At 40.1% G+C, this 20,233-nt stretch overlaps 4 non-coding genes across 4 annotated transcripts; all 4 read left to right on the top strand.

Moving 5' to 3' along the window:
• The first annotated feature begins 17,597 nt into the window (after nt 1-17,597).
• On the top strand, nt 17,598-17,716 carry LOC133398403 (5S ribosomal RNA). The gene has a single exon (XR_009767808.1). It is a non-coding gene; the product is annotated as a 5S ribosomal RNA (ribosomal RNA).
• Nucleotides 17,717-18,240: 524 nt separating this feature from the next.
• LOC133398404 (5S ribosomal RNA) lies at nt 18,241-18,359 on the top strand. The gene has a single exon (XR_009767809.1). It is a non-coding gene; the product is annotated as a 5S ribosomal RNA (ribosomal RNA).
• Nucleotides 18,360-18,852: 493 nt separating this feature from the next.
• Nucleotides 18,853-18,971, top strand: LOC133398401 (5S ribosomal RNA). Its single transcript, XR_009767806.1, has one exon. It is a non-coding gene; the product is annotated as a 5S ribosomal RNA (ribosomal RNA).
• Nucleotides 18,972-19,450: 479 nt separating this feature from the next.
• LOC133398402 (5S ribosomal RNA) lies at nt 19,451-19,569 on the top strand. The gene has a single exon (XR_009767807.1). It is a non-coding gene; the product is annotated as a 5S ribosomal RNA (ribosomal RNA).
• The last annotated feature ends 664 nt before the right edge of the window (nt 19,570-20,233 follow it).

Below are 20,233 nucleotides of genomic sequence, written 5' to 3'. Positions count from 1 at the left end.
GATTTTGTTGAGAATAATTCGATCCATTTAGAAAATGCATCTATGATAACCAAACAATACTTTTTTCCTTCACTTTGGTTTAATTCAATATTCCTCTCCTGGGCCTCAAATTGCCTTGTGCATTATACCTAGCACAAATCATACATGCTCTACAAATTATTATTATTATTATTATTTTAATAGGAATTAAAACCATAAGTTGTATAATATTGATTTATCTGTCTTACCATCCCTCCTGTTGAGACATGTGACACAGCATGGCTCAATATAGCAGCCCATTTGAATAGTTTTTTTTTTTTTTTTTTTTTTTCTCTTTGCTAATGTAAATTTCATTTTGTAGTTTTGCACTTTGAATTGCGTTCTTGTTGAGGAACCCTCTTACTGGCTATCAGTATAGATTGTACCATCTTTATTTATTTTTAGTTTGCATGCCTCGGTTAATGCTACTAATTCAGCAGTTTGTTCGGCCAATTCCTGACAATCATGCTGCGTGCCTTCATCAGGTAAGTGTGTTAGCGTGGCTGGATTTAAGGTTGTGCATCGCTCAACAGTCAAATGTGGTTGTGACAGCAAGATGGCCATGCAAGATAAATATTTTGCAGGTGTTAAAAACGCCATATTGGTTTGCAATAGGAGAGCAGACACTGTATGTGGCACTTTAAGAGTTAATGGATGAAATAACACAATTGTGGAACTGCTCTCTATTGCCATTGAAGCTGCCACAACTGCTCTGACACAATGCGGAAATGCACAAGTCACGTTGTCTAGTCTAGTTGAAAAATAAGCTATTGGTCTCAGCTTATCATCTACCATCTGAATGAATGGTTTATCATAATCCGGAAGGGCCAGCGCAGTACTGGACACCAAATGTTGTTTAATGTCACAGAAGGCCTTTTCTGCCTCTGTATTCCATTGAACAGGTGATGTCATTTTAAGGTTTGCTTCATACATAAATTTTGACAATGGTGCAATAATTTCTGCATAGTTTTGAATCCATGCTCTCCCTTAATTTGTCAGACCTAAAAATGACATAATATGTTTCTTTGTTTGTGGTTTAGGGTTTTTTAAAACTGTAGCTTTTCTGTCTTCTAATATAGTCCTTTATTTTTTTTTTTATTTTTTTTTTATTTTAACACGGAATTTTAGCACGTATAGGACTCCGCCGTCCATGCGGAATTTATAGGACGAAGGAAGAGTTTTACTCGAAAAAGTGAAGAGTTTTACTCAAAAAAGTAAGACAATTTCCAGGGAAAGCATCCTTTGTGAAGTTATGAGTCAAAATAAAAAAAGTGTACAGCAGGCGCTGGGAAGCATTTTTAAGCGATAAAAACTGCAAATGTGTGTAAAACTCCAAACAAAGCTTTGGGATTCAAACCACTGCCTGTAACTCGTATAAAGGGAAGAGTTTTACTCGAAAAAGTTAGAGAATTTCCAGGGAAAGCATCCTTTGTAAAGTTATGAGTCAAAATAAAAAAAGTGTACAGCAGGCACTGGGAAGCATTTTTAAGCGATAAAAACTGCAAATGTGTGTAAAACTCCAACCAAAGCTTTGGGATTCAAACCACTGCCTGTAACTCGAAAAAGGGGAGAGATTTACTCTAAAAAGCAAGAGAATTTACTTGGAAAGCATCCTTTGTGAAGTTATGAGTGAAAATATAAAAAGTGTACAGCAGAGGGAGCTGGGAAGCATTTTTAAGCGATAAAAACTGCAAATGTGTGTCACACTCCAACCAAAGCTTTGGGATTCAAACCACTGCGTGTAACTAGTATAAAGGTGAGAGTTATTCTCTAAAAAGCAAGAGACTTTACTGGGAAAGCATCCTTTGTGAAGTTATGAGTTACAAAAAAAAAAGTTTACAGCAGATGGAGCTGGGAAGCATTTTTAAGCAATAAAAACTGCAAATGTGTGTAAAACTCCAAACAAAGCTTTGGGATTCAAACCACTGCCTGTAACTCGTATAAAGGGAAGAGTTTTACTCGAAAAAGTTCGAGAATTTCCAGGGAAAGCATCCTTTGTAAAGTTATGAGTCAAAATAAAAAAAGTGTACAGCAGGCGCTGGGAAGCATTTTTTAAGCGATAAAAACTGCAAATGTGTGTAAAACTCCAACCAAAGCTTTGGGATTCAAACCACTGCCTGTTACTCGTATAAAGGGGAGAGTTCTACTCTAAAAACCAAGAGAATTTACTGGGAAAGCATCCTTTGTGAAGTTATGAGTGAAAATAAAAAAAGTTTATAGCAGAGGAAGCTGGGAAGTATTTTTAAGCAATAAAAACTGCAAATGTGTGTAAAACTCCAACCAAAGCTTTTGGATTCAAACCACGGCCTGTAACTCGTATAAAGAGGAGAGTTATTCTCTAAAAAGCAAGAGACTTTACTGGGAAAGCATCCTTTGGGAAGTTATGAGTCAAAATAAAAAAGTGTAAGCAGGCGCTGGGAAGCAGTTTTAAGCGATTAAAGCTGCAAATGTGTGTAAAACTCCAACCAAAGCTTTGGGATTAAAACCATTGCCTCTAACTCGTAGAAAGGGGAGAGTTTTACAATAAAAAGCAAGAGAATTAACTGGGAAAGCATCCTTTGTGAAGTTATGAGTCACAATAAAAAAAGTGAACAGCAGGTGCTGGGAACCATTTTTAAGCGATAAAAGCTGGAAATGTGTGTAAAACTCTAACCAAAGCTTTGGGATTCAAACAACTGCCTGTAACTCGAAAAAGGGGAGATATTTACTCTAAAAAGCAAGAGAATTTACATGGAAAGCATCCTTTGTGAAGTTATGAGTGAAAATAAAAAAAGTGTACAGCAGAGGGAGCTGGGAAGCATTTTTAAGCGATAAAAACTGCAAATGTGTGTCACACTCCAACCAAAGCTTTGGGATTCAAACCACTGCGTGTAACTAGTATTAAGGTGAGAGTTCTACTCTAAAAAGCAAGATAATTTACTGTGAAAGCATCCTTTGATAAGTTATGAATCAAAATTAAAAAAAGTGTACAGCAGGCGCTGGGAAGCATTTTTAAGTGATAAAAACTGCAAATGTGTGTAAAACTCCAACCAAAGCTTTGGGATTCAAACCACTGCCTGTAACTAGTATAAAGGAGAGATTTTTACTCTAAAATGCAAAAGAATTTACTTGGAAAGCTTCCTTTGTGAAGTCTTGAGTCAAAATAAAAAAAGTGGACAGCAGGTGCTGGGAAGCATTTTTAAGCAATAAAAACTGCAAATGTGTGTAAAACTCCAACCAAAGCTTTGGGATTCAAACCACTGCCTGTTACTCGTATAAAGGGGAGAGTTCTACTCTAAAAAGCAAGAGAATTTACTGGGAAAGCATCCTTTGTGAAGTTATGAGTGAAAATAAAAAAAGTGTATAGCAGAGGAAGCTGGGAAGTATTTTTAAGCAATAAAAACTGCAAATGTGTGTAAAACTCCAACCAAAGCTTTTGGATTCAAACCACGGCCTGTAACTCGTATAAAGAGGAGAGTTATTCTCTAAAAAGCAAGAGACTTTACTGGGAAAGCATCCTTTGGGAAGTTATGAGTCAAAATCAAAAAAGTGGAAGCAGGCGCTGGGAAGCATTTTTAAGCGATAAAAGCTGCAAATGTGTGTAAAACTCCAACCAAAGCTTTGGGATTAAAACCACTGCCTGTAACTTGTATAAAGGGGAGAGTTCTACTCTAAAAAGCAAGAGAATTTACTGGGAAAGCATCCTTTGTGAAGTTATGAGTTACAATAAAGAAAGTGGACAGCAGAGGGAGCTCTTCAGCATTTTTCAACAATAAAAACTGCTAATGTGTGTCAAACTCCAACCAAAGCTTTGGGATTCAAACCACTGCCTGTAACTAGTATAAAGGTGAGAGTTATACTCTAAAAAGCAAGAGACTTTACTTGAAAAGCATCCTTTGTGAAGTTATGAGTCATAATAAAAAATGTGTACAGCAGGCACTGGGAAGCATTTTTAATCAATAAAAACTGCAAATGTGTGTAAAACTACAACCAAAGCTTTGGGATTCAAACCACTGCCTGTAACTAATATAAAAGGGAGAGTTTTATTCTAAAAAGCAAGATAATTTACTTGGAAAGCATCCTTTGTGAAGTTATGAGTGAAAATAAATAAAAGTGTACAGCATGTGCTGGGAAGCATTTTTAAGCGATAAAAACAGCAAATGTGTGTAAAACTCCAACCAAAGCTTTGGGATTCAAACCACTGCCTGTAACAAGTATAATGGGGAGAGTTCTCCTCTAAAAAGGAAGAGACTTTACTGGGAAAGCATTCTATGTGAAGTTATGAGTTACAATTAAAAAAAGTGTACAGCAGAGGGAGCTGGGAAGCATTTTTAAGCAATAAAAACAGCAAATGTGTGTAAAACTCCAACCAAAGCTTTGGGATTCAAACCACTGCCTGTAACTAGTATCAAGGGGAGAGTTCTACTCTAAAAAGCAAGAGAATTTCCTGGGAAAGCATCCTTTGTGAATTTATAAATGAAAATAAAAAAGGTGTACAGCAGGCGCTGGGAAGCATTTTTAAGCAATAAAAACAGCAAATGTGTGTAAAACTCCAACCAAAGCTTTGGGATTCAAACCACTTTCTGTAACTAGTATAAAGGGGAGAGTTTTACTCTAAAATGCAAGAGAATTTACTTGGAAAGCATCCTTTGGGAAGTTATGAGTTACAATAAAAAGAGTGTACAGCAGAAGGGAGCTGGGGAGCATTTTTAAGCAAAAAAAACAGCAAATGTGTGTAAAACTCCAACCAAAGCTTTGGGATTCAAACCACTGCCTGTAACTAGTATAAAGGGGAGAGTTCAACTCAAAAAAGCAAGAGAATTTACTGGGAAAGCATCCTTTGTGAAGTTATGAGTGAAAATAAAAAAAGTGTACAGCAGGCGCTGGGAAGCATTTTTCAGCAATAAAAACTGCAAATGTGTGTAAAACTCCAACCAAAGCTTTGGGATTCAAACCACTGCCCGTAACTAGTATAACGGGGAGAGTTATACTCCAAAAAACAAGAGACTTTACTTGGAAAGCATCCTTTGTGAAGTTATGAGTCAACATAAAAAAAAGTGTACAGCAGGCGCTGGGAAGCATTTTTAAGCAATAAAAACAGCAAATGTGTGTAAAACTCCATCCAAAGCTTTGGGATTCAAACCACTGCCTGTAACTAGTATAAAGGGGAGAGTTCTACTCTAAAAAGCAAGAGACTTTACTGGGAACGCATCCTTTGTGAAGTTATGAGTGAAAATCAAAAAAGGTTACAGCAGGCGCTGGGAACCATTTTTAAGCAATAAAAACAGCAAATGTTTGTAAAACTCCAACCAAAGCTTTGGGATTCAAACCACTGCCTGTAACGAGTATCAAGGGTAAAGTTCTACTCTAAAAAGCAAGAGACTTTACTGGGAAAGCATCCTTTGTGAATTTATTAATGAAAATAAAAAAAGTGTACAGCAGGCGCTGGGAAGCATTTTTAAGCAATAAAAACAGCAAATGTGTGTAAAACTCCAACCAAAGCTTTGGTATTCAAACAATTGCCTGTAACACGTATAAAGGGGATAGTTTTACTCGAAAAAGAAAGGGAATTTTCTGGGGAAGCATCCTTTGTGAAATTATGAGTTACATTAAAAAAAGTGTACAGCAGAGGAAGCTGGGAAGCATTTTTAAGCGATAAAAACTGCAAATGTGTGTAAAACTCCAAACAAAGCTTTGGGATTCAAACAACTGCCTGTAACGAGTATCAAGGGTAGAGTTCTACTCTAAAAAGCAAGAGACTTTACTGGGAAAGCATCCTTTGTGAATTTATAAATGAAAATAAAAAAAGTGTACAGCAGGCGCTGGGAAGCATTTTTAAGCAATAAAAACAGCAAATGTATGTAAAACTCCAAACAAAGCTTTGGGATTCAAACCACTGCCTGTAACTAGTACAAAGGGCAGATTTTTACTCTAAAATGCGAGAATTTACTTGGAAAGCATCCTTTGTGAAGTTATGAGTCAAAATAAAAAAAAAAGTGTACAGCATGCGCTGGGAAGCATTTTTCAGCAATAAAAACAGCAAATGTGTATAAAACTCCAGCCAAAGCTTTGGGATTCAAACCACTGCCTGTAAGTAGTATAAAGGGGAGAGTTCAACTCGAAAAAGCAAGAGAATTTAATGGGAAAGCATCCTTTGTGAAGTTATGAGTCAAAATAAAAAAAAGTGTACAGCAGGCGCTGGGAGGCATTTTTAAGCGATAAAAACTGCAAATGTGTGTAAAACTCACAAACCACAACCTATAACTAGTATAAAGGGGAGAGTTTTACTCTCAAAAGCAAGAGACTTTACTGGGAAAGCATCCTTTGTGAAGTTATGAGTGAAAATAAAAAAATGTGTATAGCAGGCGCTGGGAAGCATTTTTAAGCAATAAAAACTGCAAATGTGTGTAAAACCCCAACCAAAGCTTTGGGACTCAAACTACGGCCTGTAACTAGTATAAAGCGGAGTTTTACACTAAAAAGCAAGAGAATTTACTGGGACAGCATCCTTTGTGAAGTTATGAGTTACAATAAAAAAAAGTGTGCAGCATGCGCAGGGAAGCATTTTTAAGCGATAAAAACAGCAAATGTGTGTAAAACTCCAACCAAATCTTTGGGATTCAAACCACTGCCTGTAACAAGTATAATGGGGAGAGTTCTCCTCTAAAAAGGAAGAGACTTTACTGGGAAAGCATCCTTTGTGAAGTTATGAGTTACAATTCAAAAAAGTGTACAGCAGAGGGAGCTGGGAAGCATTTTTAAGCAATAAAAACAGCAAATGTGTGTAAAACTCCAACCGAAGCTTTGGGATTCAAACCACTGCCTGTAACTAGTATAAAGGGGAGAGTTTTACTCTAAAATGCAAGAGAATTTACTTGGAAAGCATCCTTTGGGAAGTTATGAGTTACAATATAAAGAGTGTACAGCAGAGGGAGCTGGGGAGCATTTTTAAGCAATAAAAACAGCAAATGTGTGTAAAACTCCAACCAAAGCTTTGGGATTCAAACCACTGCCTGTAACTAGTATAAAGGGGAGAGTTCAACTCAAAAAAGCAAGAGAATTTACTGGGAAAGCATCCTTTGTGAAGTTATGAGTGAAAATAAAAAAAGTGTACAGCAGGCGCTGGGAAGCATTTTTCAGCAATAAAAACTGCAAATGTGTGTAAAACTCCAACCAAAGCTTTGGGATTCAAACCACTGCCCGTAACTAGTATAACGGGGAGAGTTATACTCCAAAAAACAAGAGACTTTACTTGGAAAGCATCCTTTGTGAAGTTATGAGTCAAAATAAAAAAAAGTGTACAGCAGGCGCTGGGAAGCATTTTTAAGCAATAAAAACAGCAAATGTGTGTAAAACTCCAACCAAAGCTTTGGGATTCAAACCACTGCCTGTAACTAGAATAAAGGGGAGAGTTCTACTCTAAAAAGCAAGAGACTTTACTGGGAACGCATCCTTTGTGAAGTTATGAGTGAATATCAAAAAAGTGTACAGCAGGCGCTGGGAACCATTTTTAAGCAATAAAAACAGCAAATGTTTGTAAAACTCCAACCAAAGCTTTGGGATTCAAACCACTGCCTGTAACGAGTATCAAGGGTAGAGTTCTACTCTAAAAAGCAAGAGACTTTACTGGGAAAGCATCCTTTGTGAATTTATAAATGAAAATAAAAAAAGTGTACAGCAGGCGCTGGGAAGCATTTTTAAGCAATAAAAACAGCAAATGTGTGTAAAACTCCAACCAAAGCTTTGGTATTCAAACAATTGCCTGTAACTAGTACAAAGGGCAGATTTTTACTCTAAAATGCAATAGAATTTATTGGAAAGCATCATTTGTGCAGTTATGAGTGAAAATAAAAAAAGTGTTCAGCAGAGGAAGCTGGGAAGCATTTTGAAGCAATAAAAACAGCAAATGTATGTAAAACTCCAAACAAAGCTTTGGGATTCAAACCACTGCCTGTAACTAGTACAAAGGGCAGATTTTTACTCTAAAATGCAAGAGAATTTACTTGGAAAGCATCCTTTGTGAAGTTATGAGTCAAAATAAAAAAAAAAGTGTACAGCATGCGCTGGGAAGCATTTTTCAGCAATAAAAACAGCAAATGTGTATAAAACTCCAGCCAAAGCTTTGGGATTCAAACCACTGCCTGTAACTAGTATAAAGGGGAGAGTTCAACTCGAAAAAGCAAGAGAATTTAATGGGAAAGCATCCTTTGTGAAGTTATGAGTCAAAATAAAAAAAAGTGTACAGCAGGCGCTGGGAGGCATTTTTAAGCGATAAAAACTGCAAATGTGTGTAAAACTCACAAACCACAACCTATAACTAGTATAAAGGGGAGAGTTTTACTCTCAAAAGCAAGAGACTTTACTGGGAAAGCATCCTTTGTGAAGTTATGAGTGAAAATAAAAAAATGTGTATAGCAGGCGCTGGGAAGCATTTTTAAGCAATAAAAACTGCAAATGTGTGTAAAACCCCAACCAAAGCTTTGGGACTCAAACCACGGCCTGTAACTAGTATAAAGCGGAGTTTTACACTAAAAAGCAAGAGAATTTACTGGGACAGCATCCTTTGTGAAGTTATGAGTTACAATAAAAAAAAGTGTGCAGCATGCGCAGGGAAGCATTTTTTAGCGATAAAAACTGCAAATGTGTGTAAAACTCCAACCAAAGCTTTGGTATTCAAACCACTGCCTGTAACTAGTAAGAAGGGGAGAGTTTTACTCTAAAAAGCAAGAGAATTTCCTGGGACAGCATCCTTTGTGAAGTTATGAGTTACAATAAAAAAAGTGTACAGCAGAGGAAGCTGGGAAGCATTTTTAAGCAATAAAAACAGCAAATGTATGTAAAACTCCAACCAAAGCTTTGGGATTCAAACCACTGCCTGTAACTTGTATAAAGGGGAGAGTTCTACTCTAAAAAGCAAGAGACTTTACTGGGAAAGCATTATTTGTGAAGTTATGAGTGAAAATAAAATAAGTGTACAGCAGAGGGAGCTGGGAAGCATTTTTAAGCAATAAAAACTGCAAATGTTTGTAAAACTCCAACCAAAACTTTGGGATTCAAACCACTGCCTGTAACTAGTATTAAGGGGAGAATTTTACTCTAAAAACCAAGAGAATTAACTGGGAAAGCATCCTTTGTGAAGTTATGGGTGAAAATAAAAAAGGTTTACAGCAGAGGAAGCTGGGAAGCATTTTGAAGCGATAAAAACTGCAAATGTGTATAAAACTCAAACTAAAGCTTTGGGATTCAAACCACTGCCTGTAACTCGTAAGAAGGGGAGAGTTCTACTCTAAAAAGCAAGAGAATTTCCTGGGACAGCATCCTTTGTGAAGTTATGAGTGAAAATAAAATAAGTGTACAGCAGAGGGAGCTGGGAAGCATTTTTAAGCAATAAAAAGTGCAAATGTTTGTAAAACTCCAACCAAAACGTTGGGATTCAAACCACTGCCTGTAACTAGTATAAAGGGGAGAGTTTTACTCTAAAAACCAAGAGAATTAACTGGGAAAGCATCCTTTGTGAAGTTATGGGTGAAAATAAACAAGGTTTACAGCAGAGGAAGCTAGGAAGCATTTTTAAGCGATAAAAACTGCAAATGTGTGTAAAACTCCAACCAAAGCTTTGGGATTCAAACCACTGCCTGTAACTCGTACGAAGGGGAGAGTTCTACTCTAAAAAGCAAGAGACTTTACTGGGAAAGCATCCTTTGTGAAGTCATGTGTGTAAATAAAAAATGTTTACAGCAGTCGCTGGGAAGCATTTTTAATCAATAAAAACAGCAAATGTGTGTAAAACTCCAACCAAAGCTTTGGGATTCAAACCACTGCCTGTAACCAGTATAAAGGGGAGAGTTCTACTCTCAAAAGCAAGAGACTTTACTGGGAAAGCATCCTTTGTGAAGTTATGAGTTACAATAAAGTAAGTGTACAGCAGAGAAGCTGGGAAGCATTTTTAGCAATAAAAACTGCAAATGTATGTAAAAATGCAAACAAAGCTTTGGGATTCAAACCACTGCCTGTAACTAGTACAAAGGGCAGAGTTTTACTCTAAAATGCAAGAGAATTTACTTGGAAAGCATCCTTTGCGAAGTTATGAGTCAAAATAAAAAAAGTGTACAGCAGGCGCTGGGAAGCATTTTTCAGCAATAAAAACAGCAAATGTGTGTAAAGCTCAAACCAAAGCTTTGGGATTCAAAGCACTGCCTGTAATTAATATAAAGGGGAGAGTTTTACTCGAAAAAGCAAGAGAATCTACTTGGAAAGCATCCTTTGTGAAGTTATGAGTCAAAATAAAAAATGTGTACAGCAGGCACTGGGAAGCATTTTTAAGCAACAAAAACTCCAAATGTGTGTAAAACCCCAACCAAAGCTTTGGGACTCAAACCACGGCCTGTAACTAGTATAAAGCGGAGTTTTACACTAAAAAGCAAGAGAATTTACTGGGACAGCATCCTTTGTGAAGTTATGAGTTACAATAAAATAAGTGTACAGCAGAGGGGGCTGGGAAGCATTTTTAGCAATAAAAACTGCAAATGTATGTAAAAATGCAAACAAAGCTTTGGGATTCAAACCACTGCCTGTAACTAGTACAAAGGGCAGAGTTTTACTCTAAAATGCAAGAGAATTTGCTTGGAAAGCATCCTTTGTGAAGTTATGAGTCAAAATAAAAAAAAGTGTACAGCAGGCGCTGGGAAGCATTTTTCAGCAATAAAAACAGCAAATGTGTGTAAAGCTCAAACCAAAGCTTTGGGATTCAAACCACTGCCTGTAACTCGTATAAAGGGGAGAGTTTTACTCTCAAAAGCAAGAGAATTTACTGGGAAAGCATCCTTTGTGAAGTTATGAGTCAAAATAAAAAAAGTGTACAGCAGAGGGAGCTGGGAAGCATTTTTAAGCAATAAAAACTGCAAATGTATATAAAACTCCAAACAAAGCTTTGGGATTCAAACCACTGCCTGTAACTAGTACAAAGGGCAGAGTTTTACTCTAAAATGCAAGAGAATTTACTTGGAAAGCATCCTTTGTGAAGTTATGAGTGAAAATAAAAAAATGTGTACAGCAGGTGCTGGGAAGCATTTTTAAGCAATAAAAACTGCAAATGTGTGTAAAACTCCAACCAATTTTTTGGGATTCAACCCACTGCCTTAATTAATATAAAGGGGAGAGTTTTACTCGAAAAAGCAAGAGAATCTACTTGGAAAGCATCCTTTGTGAAGTTATGAGTCAAAATAAAAAATGTGTACAGCAGGCACTGGGAATTATTTTTAAGCAACAAAAACTGCAAATGTGTGTAAAACCCCAACCAAAGCTTTGGGACTCAAACCACGGCCTGTAACTAGTATAAAGCGGAGTTTTACACTAAAAAGCAAGAGAATTTACTGGGACAGCATCCTTTGTGAAGCTATGAGTTACAATAAAAAAAGTGTGCAGCATGCGGAGGGAAGCATTTTTTAGCGATAAAAACTGCAAATGTGTGTAAAAGTCCAACCAAAGCTTTGGTATTCAAACCACTGCCTGTAACTAGTAAGAAGGGGAGAGTTTTACTCTAAAAAGCAAGAGAATTTCCTGGGACAGCATCCTTTGTGAAGTTATGAGTTACAATAAAAAAAGTGTACAGCAGAGGAAGCTGGGAAGCATTTTTAAGCAATAAAAACAGCAAATGTGTGTAAAACTCCAACCAAAGCTTTGGGATTCAAACCACTGCCTGTAACTAGTAAGAAGGGGAGAGTTTTACTCTAAAAAGCAAGAGAATTTCCTGGGACAGCATCCTTTGTGAAGTTATGAGTGAAAATAAAATAAGTGTACAGCAGAGGGAGCTGGGAAGCATTTCTAAGCAATAAAAACTGCAAATGTTTGTAAAACTCCAACCAAAACTTTGGGATTCAAACCACTGCCTGTAACTAGTATAAAGGGGAGAGTTTTACTCTAAAAACCAAGAGAATTAACTGGGAAAGCATCCTTTGTGAAGTTATGGGTGAAAATAAAAAAGGTTTACAGCAGCGTTGGTCATTTTACTCATGAGGAGGGCGCATGGGAGATTGTTCAGGTTACAGCCTCTCAACACGCTCTAAACAATCTCCCCCGTCGCTCCTACATTTATTTGAAAATAGGAGGGTTTTACAAGACATAATGTTCTAAGCATTAAGACACAACACAAAACATAGGACCAGACGACACCTGTCCCGTCCCCGACCACATCCGATCACGTCCTTGGTCAAGGCGCCCTTCCATCGGATGTTGCTGAGTCATCTTCTTGAAGGCGAGACATCTTTCTATCTAAATATTGTCCATAATACTAATGCAAGCTACTAATGCAAAATACTAATGCAAGCTAAGCAAATAAATGATAACTTCTAAAATATATCTAACAGTAGTCAGTCACGTTATCCATTGCGCCACGAGCCCACGATGCCGTGGGGCCCTCTTCAAGCCCCTGTGGATTATTTTCACTGTCCCACATTTCAAACAGCAGCACTAAACAAAGGAATTGCAGGGCTTCATTCCTGCCATGACCCAGATTCGAACCGGGGTTGTTGTCGCCACAATGCAGAGTACTCCCCACATTCCAATCATGGCTTGGGTGGGTGGAACCTGGCACGTAAGTTGTCTGTCTAAAACTGTTGGCTGCAGCAAGGCTGAGGAAAACCTGCAGGATGCTGAGCCAGGACGACAGTGAATTAATGTGAAGTGCATGATAGGCATTAAACTGTCAATCAAGTGAATCATCTCAACATTTTACTGTATTGATAAGAATATTTATCAACATTAAATACAGATTACCATTTCAAGGGTTTTTATGCTCACATCATGTCTGGTGATGAAATGTGACACGAATGTCACTCTCCACTTTGTCATATTTTTAGATTTCATGAAATAAATTTTGAAGCCATAGTTTTAACAATTAGACAGAATAGAGTCATGATCATGTTCTGCAATTTAACATTATGCAGAATCATTTTCATCCTATTACATAAGAGACTGTAATAACTTTCCTGCGTAATGTTCTTGACAAAATAAAAAAATATATAGCAATTCAGACAAATTTGGACAAACTGTTCTGGAAGTGCACGGTGGGCGACTGGTTAGCACATCTGCCTCACAGTTCTGGGGACCGGGGTTTAAACCCCGGTCCCCAGAACTGGGGGGTTTAAACCCGCCTGTGTGGAGTTTACATGTTCTGCCCGTGCCTGCGTGGGTTTTCTCCGGGCACTCCGGTTTCCTCCCACATTCCAAAAACATGCATGCTAGGTTTACCGAAGACTCTAAATTGCCCGTAGGTGCCAATGATTGTTTTTCTATGTGTACTGCGATTGGCTGGGGACTAATTCAGGGTGGACCCCGCGCCTCCTGCCCAAAGATAGCTTGGATAGGCTCCAGCAGCCCGTGAGTCTAGTGAGGATAAGCGGTGAAGAAAATGGATGTATGTTCTGGAAGTGATTGTTTTATAAGCTGGCACTTTCCGACACCTGATCGGCTTGTATGCGATCCATCTAAGGACTACGAATTTAGATGGAGAGGCCCCCGGTGAACACAACCGAAGAGCAAATGTTTTTTGTCCCTCCTGCCTTGCAACGAAGTCCCGAATACGAACCAATGAGCAGTGACCGTGGTTTCATCATTTTTGCTGTATGCACTGCGTAATACAATTGCCTAGCCAGTACAGCAGCCTGACACACAGCATCTCTTCCGGTCGGGTTATTGCTGCTTCCTGTTCCATTCTCTTCCTTCCCCCCCAATAAGAGCACCACATCTTCCTCCTCCTCCTTGTTCTCCAAGACCAGCGCCACCATGTGGTCACCCAGTCCCTCAATAACCCCTCTGCGAGTGACCTCAACCCCTGATGCTGCTAATCATAAAACAATAATAATCATAGCAAGAGTTTTGTTAATACATAAAGGCAATCGGTGTTAGAATTTCCAAGATGGCGCCTACCAGTGTGGCCGCCTCGTGTCCAGCACAGGGCGCCTCGGTAACGCGCTCTCTAGTATTGTCTTTGTTTTTGTGTTTTTCGTCCGTCTTTGGAGACCTTACACGACTCACTTACACAAGGGGAGACCTGCTAACCATCAAGGAGGCTACTCCGGACTTTCTGTCACCAACTTTCGAAAATCCGCTCAGTTTTTTCCCCGAGTTACTCACCGGAGCGGCGTCCGCGGTTTTCGGCGCATGGATGCGGAAGCGGCGCCACAGAGGAAAACGAGCCGGCATTCAGGTGAAACTCCGCAAGAGAGGACACAGATTGGCGTTCCCGTCGATCGACCTCGCGAATGTACGCTCCCTACCCAACAAAATGGACGAGCTTCATCTTCTGTTAAAGACCAGTAAAGACTTCGGACGTTCCGCGGCCATGTGCTTCACGGAGACCTGGCTTTGCGACGCTGTACCCGATGGCGCCGTCACGCTTCCCGGCTTCAACATTCATCGAGCGGACCGCGACATGGAATCATCGGGAAAAACGAAGGGCGGCGGGATATGCCTCCATATAAACGAAAAATGGTGTACGGACGTCACGGTGCTCAGCACACACTGCAGCCCGCATTTGGAGTCGCTGTTTCTGAACTGTAAACCATTTTACTCGCCACGTGAGTTTGCATCGTTTATACTGGCCTGGAGTCTATATAACACCGCAAGCTAACACGAACGCCGCATTGCTAACGCTCGCCGAACAAGTCAACGAAATTGAAAAAAAACACCCTGACTCACCCCTCATTATTCTCGGGGACTTTAACAAAGCTAAACTCAACCACGAACTCCCTAAATACAAGCAGCACATCGACTGTCCTACCAGGGAAAATAATACTTTAGACCACTGCTACACTACGGTAAAAAACGCATACCGTGCTATACCTCGTGCAGCCCTGGGCTCGTCTGATCACTGCTTAATTCACTTAATACCGACGTACAAGCAAGAACTTAAATGTGCGAAGCCTACAGTGAAAACAGTCAAAAAGTGGACCAATGAAGCAAAAATGGAACTTCAAAGCTGTTTAGACTGCACAGACTGGACTGTCTTTGAAAATTCAGCTGGCAGCCTGGATGAATATCCGGACACTATCACATCCTATATCAGTTTCTGTGAAGAGGTTTGTGTACCAACAAAATCATTTTGGAAATTCAACAACAACAAGCCGTGGTTCACTGCTAAACTTAAGCAGCTTCGCCAAGCTAAGGAAGATGCATATCAGAGCGGGGACAGGGCCCTGTATAATCGAGCTAGAAACCAGCTTACTAAAGAAATTAACATTGCAAAGAGGATCTATGCAGCAAAGTTGGAAAAACAGTTTAGCGCGAACGACTCGAAATCAGTCTGGCGTGCATTCCAATCGCTGACTAATTACAAGCGACGATCCCCCCAAGCTGAGAACAATAGCACACTAGCCAACGACTTGAATACCTTCTATTGCAGATTTGAAAAGGACAGTTTCACTCCACACACCCACCCGGCCGCACCCGCGACCACAACCACACCGCTGACTTCTGCATTAACCATCCATGAAAGGGATGTGAGACGCATCTTCAAACAACAGAAGATTAACAAAGCAGCAGGACCGGACCATGTGTCCCCATCCTGCCTCAAAGTCTGCGCGGACCAGCTCGCTCCAGTCTTCACTCAGATCTTTAACAGATCTTTGGAAATGTGCGAAGTTCCATCCTGCTTCAAACGCTCCACCATCATTCCAGTCCCCAAGAAACCTGCAATCTCTAGTCTGAATGACTACAGGCCTGTCGCTTTGACATCTGTGGTCATGAAGTCCTTTGAACGTCTCGTGCTGGACCACCTCAAGAGTGTCACAGGTCCCCTGCTGGACCCCCTGCAGTTTGCCTACCAAGCGAACAGGTCTGCGGATGATGCAGTCAACATGGGACTGCACTTCATCCTAGAACACCTCGACAGTGCAGTGACCTACGCGAGGATCCTGTTCGTGGACATCAGCTCAGCGTTCAACACCATCATCCCTGAACTCCTTTCAACCAAGCTTCTCCAGCTCAGCGTCTCACCTGCCATCTGCCAGTGGATTTACAGCTTTCTGACGGGCAGGACACAGCAGGTCAGGCTGGGGGAGGCCACCTCATCCACACGCAGCATCAGCACTGGGGCGCCCCAAGGTTGTGTCCTCTCTCCGCTGCTCTTCTCTCTCTACACGAACGACTGCACCTCAGCGAACCCGACTGTCAAGCTCCTGAAGTTTGCAGATGACACCACTGTCATCGGCCTCATCAAGGACAGCGACGAGTCTGCATATCGACAGGAAGCGGAGCGGCTGGAGCTGTGGTGCGGGCGACACAACCTGGAGCTGAACACGGTCAAGACGGTAGAGATGATCGTGGACTTCAGGAGGCATCCTTCGCCACAGCTGCCCCTCACGTTGTCCAGCTGCCTTGTGTCAACCGTCGAGACCTTCAAGTTCCTGGAAATTACAATCTCTCAGGACCTGAAGTGGGCGAACAACATCAACTCCGTCCTCAAAAAGGCCCAGCAGAGGATGTACTTCCTGCGGCTTCTGAGAAAGCACGGCCTGCCACCGGAGCTGCTGAGACAGTTCTACACAGCGGTCATCGAATCGGTCCTGTGTTCTTCCATCACAGTCTGGTTTGGTGCTGCTACAAAAAAGGACAAACTCCGACTGCAACGGACAATCAAAACTGCTGAAAGGATTGTCGGTACCCCCCCTACCCACCATTGAGGACTTGCACGCTGCCAGAACTAAGACAAGGGCGTGCAAAATCCTCTCGGACCGTCTGCACCCCGGTCACCAGCTCTTCCAGCTCCTTCCCTCGGGTAGGCGCTACCGATCAACGCAAACTAGAACTAGTAGACATTCCAACAGCTTCTTCCCTCTTGCGATCAACTTCTTAAACACCTAACCTATAATTCCATTACAACAAGCTGGCAATTTTTTTACTTGAGTTCGTTGTCACATTTCTGTGGGGCCAATTATGTATTACTCGTGCACTCACTGTAGTTGTCTCGCCATGCTGCACTATTTGCATATACTGGCCACTCATGCCAGAGTAGCATCTGCTCCATTTGCACACTGATTGAGGAGTATCTGTAACATTTGCACAACCAACATTGTCCCAGATGATCGCACTACTCGTCACTTTAAACCGCATACACTCCTTGAAGTCTCAGCGCCCTTTGCACAATGGTCATTGCACCGGACTATTGCAATATTAGTCGTTCGAACTGCTCTAAGTGCTAGAGGACTCTGCATCTTTTTGCACAATTGTTTTTCGTCAATGTCTTTATGTCCCCAAAGTGTTCTGTAAATTGACTGTTTGTTGTACTAGAGCGGCTCCAACTACCGGAGACAAATTCCTTGTGTGTTTTGGACATACTTGGCAAATAAAGATGATTCTGATTTATCACATCAGTGCTTTTAATTGGCTCGAGGCTAAGGATACAAAGGTATGGATTTTTAAATGATTCGTAATTATTGCACATTATTGTGTGGACCTCAAAGTTCGCATCATCCACACACAAAAAATCCAAAATAGACCAGCCATCAATTGGAGAATAAAGATGACACGATCCGATCGAGATATTTTTAAGCGAAATATGATATTTTTTAAATATAAAATTTTGCTTTTCATCTAACCATGTGGCTTACGGCCATACTACCCTGAGAACGTCTGATCTCGTCCGATCTCGGAAGCTAAGAAGGGGCGGGCCTGGTTAGTACTTGGATGGGAGACCGCCTGGGAATACCAGGTGCCGTAAGCTTTTTCACTTTAGATTCTCGTGGAATCGTTTTCTTATCGGTGGTTGACCTAAATTATAATGCAGTCATCCTCTCTCTTATGATTTACCGTCTCTTTATTAGGAGACTGAATCTTCAAGTACTTTTTTTAAACATCCCGTTTCTCCTTTTCCGACAGTAAAAATAAAATAAAATCGATACACACATATATCGACATATATATATCTATCTATCTATATATATATATATATATATATATATATATATATTTAATATATATGAGTATCACGTGATACGTCACAATTTTATCACATCAGTGCTTTTAATTGGCTCGAGGCTAAGGATACAAAGGTATGGATTTTTAAATGATTCGTAATTATTGCACATTATTGTGTGGACCTCAAAGTTCGCATCATCCACACACAAAAAATCCAAAATAGACCAGCCAACAATTGGAGAATAAAGATGACGCGATCTGATCGAGATATTTTTAAGCGAAATATGATATTTTTTAAATATAAAATGTTGGTTTTCATGTAAGCATGTGGCTTATGGCCATACTACCCTGAGAACGCCTGATCTCGTCTGATCTCGGAAGCTAAGCAGGGGCGGGCCTGTTTAGTACTTGGATGGGAGACCGCCTGGGAATACCAGGTGCCGCAAGCTTTTTCACTTTAGATTCTCGTGGAATCGTTTTCTTATCGGTGGTTGACCTAAATTATAATGCAGTCATCCTCTCTCTTATGATTTACCGTCTCTTTATTAGGAGACAGAATCTTCAAGTACTTTTTTTAAACATCCCGTTTCTCCTTTTCTGACAGTAAAAATAAAATCAAATCGATACACACATATATCGACATATATATATCTCTATATATATATATATATATATGAGTATCACGTGACACGTCACAATTTTATCACATCAGTGCTTTTAATTGGCTCGAGGCTAAGGATACAAAGGTATGGATTTTTAAATGATTCGTAATTATTGCACATTATTGTGTGGACCTCAAAGTTTGCATCATCCACACACAAAAAATCCAAAATAGACCAGCCAACAATTGGAGAATAAAGATGACGCGATCCGCTCGAGATATTTTTAAGCGAAATATGATATTTTTTAAATATAAAATGTTGCTTTTCAGGTAACCATGTGGCTTACGGCCATACTACCCTGAGAACGCCCGATCTCGTCCGATCTCGGAAGCTAAGCAGGGGCAGGCCTGGTTAGTACTTGGATGGGAGACCGCCTGGGAATACCAGGTGCCGTAAGCTTTTTCACTTTAGATTCTCGTGGAATCGTTTTCTTATCGGTGGTTGACCGAAATTATAATGCAGTCATCCTCTCTCTTATGATTTACCGTCTCTTTATTAGGAGACAGAATCTTCAAGTAGCTTTTTTAAACATCCCGTTTCTCCTTTTCCGACAGTAAAAATAAAATAAAATCGATACACACACATATATCTATATATATATATATATATATTAGTATCACGTGATACGTCACAATTTTATCACATCAGTGCTTTTAATTGGCTCGAGGCTAAGGATACAAAGGTATGGATTTTTAAATGATTCGTAATTATTGCACATTATTGTGTGGACCTCAAAGTTCGCATCATCCACACACAAAAAATCCAAAATAGACCAGCCAACAATTGGAGAATAAAGATGACGCGATCCGCTCGAGATATTTTTAAGCGAAATATGATATTTTTTAAATATAAAATGTTCCTTTTCAGGTAACCATGTGGCTTACGGCCATACTACCCTGAGAACGCCCGATCTCATCTGATCTCGGAAGCTAAGTAGGGGCGGGCCTGGTTAGTACTTGGATGGGAGACCGCCTGGGAATACCAGGTGCCGTAACCTTTTTCACTTTAGATTCTCGTGGAATCCAAGCGTGCTCGTTTTCGTGAAAGAACTTCATTCACAACAATGTATAAAAAACAACCAATTTATTCCTGACAGAGGAGTCTATACATTTTGCAGAGCTCTGGGTTCGTAACTACCCTATCTTATCCTTAGCAGATACAGTAGTCGAACCAAACTATCTGACTCTACCCCAGACTTATACAATGTTTCAAACAGGCCGGTGTGGAATCGCTGTTCGTCTGATTGGTCCGTAATCTGATGTCTCCTGCATTCAATGTTTATAGTTCCTTTCTTCTTTGCCATCTGTCTCCAAATACCCCCTGATGGGGGCCACATACCCCCCGATGGGGGCCTTCCTGCAATATACTCCTATACTCCAATACACATTCTCTTCCAAACTAGTTAGAATTAAATATTAGAATATAAAGTATTCTATATTCCCTTCAATCCCCCAAGTTGATCTTCTGATAATCAGAAGATCAACAACCCCTATACCTACTAACTATTTCACTACAATACTCATTATTCTATTGTAAGCACATCAAAAATTTAAAGAGAGGATATACCGGTATCGTTCAATGGAGCGAGCGATTCCATGGCCAACCTGTCTTCGTCCAGGGACAGCAGCTGATATTGGCCGTAGGGGTCCTTACCCACAAAG

The sequence above is a fragment of the Phycodurus eques genome, unplaced genomic scaffold (genome assembly GCF_024500275.1).
Source record: "Phycodurus eques isolate BA_2022a unplaced genomic scaffold, UOR_Pequ_1.1 contig_122, whole genome shotgun sequence".
Classification (NCBI taxonomy): Eukaryota; Metazoa; Chordata; class Actinopteri; order Syngnathiformes; family Syngnathidae; genus Phycodurus; species Phycodurus eques.
Note: the sequence above shows the minus strand (reverse complement) of the source record. Positions and strands in the feature narration are given on the sequence as shown.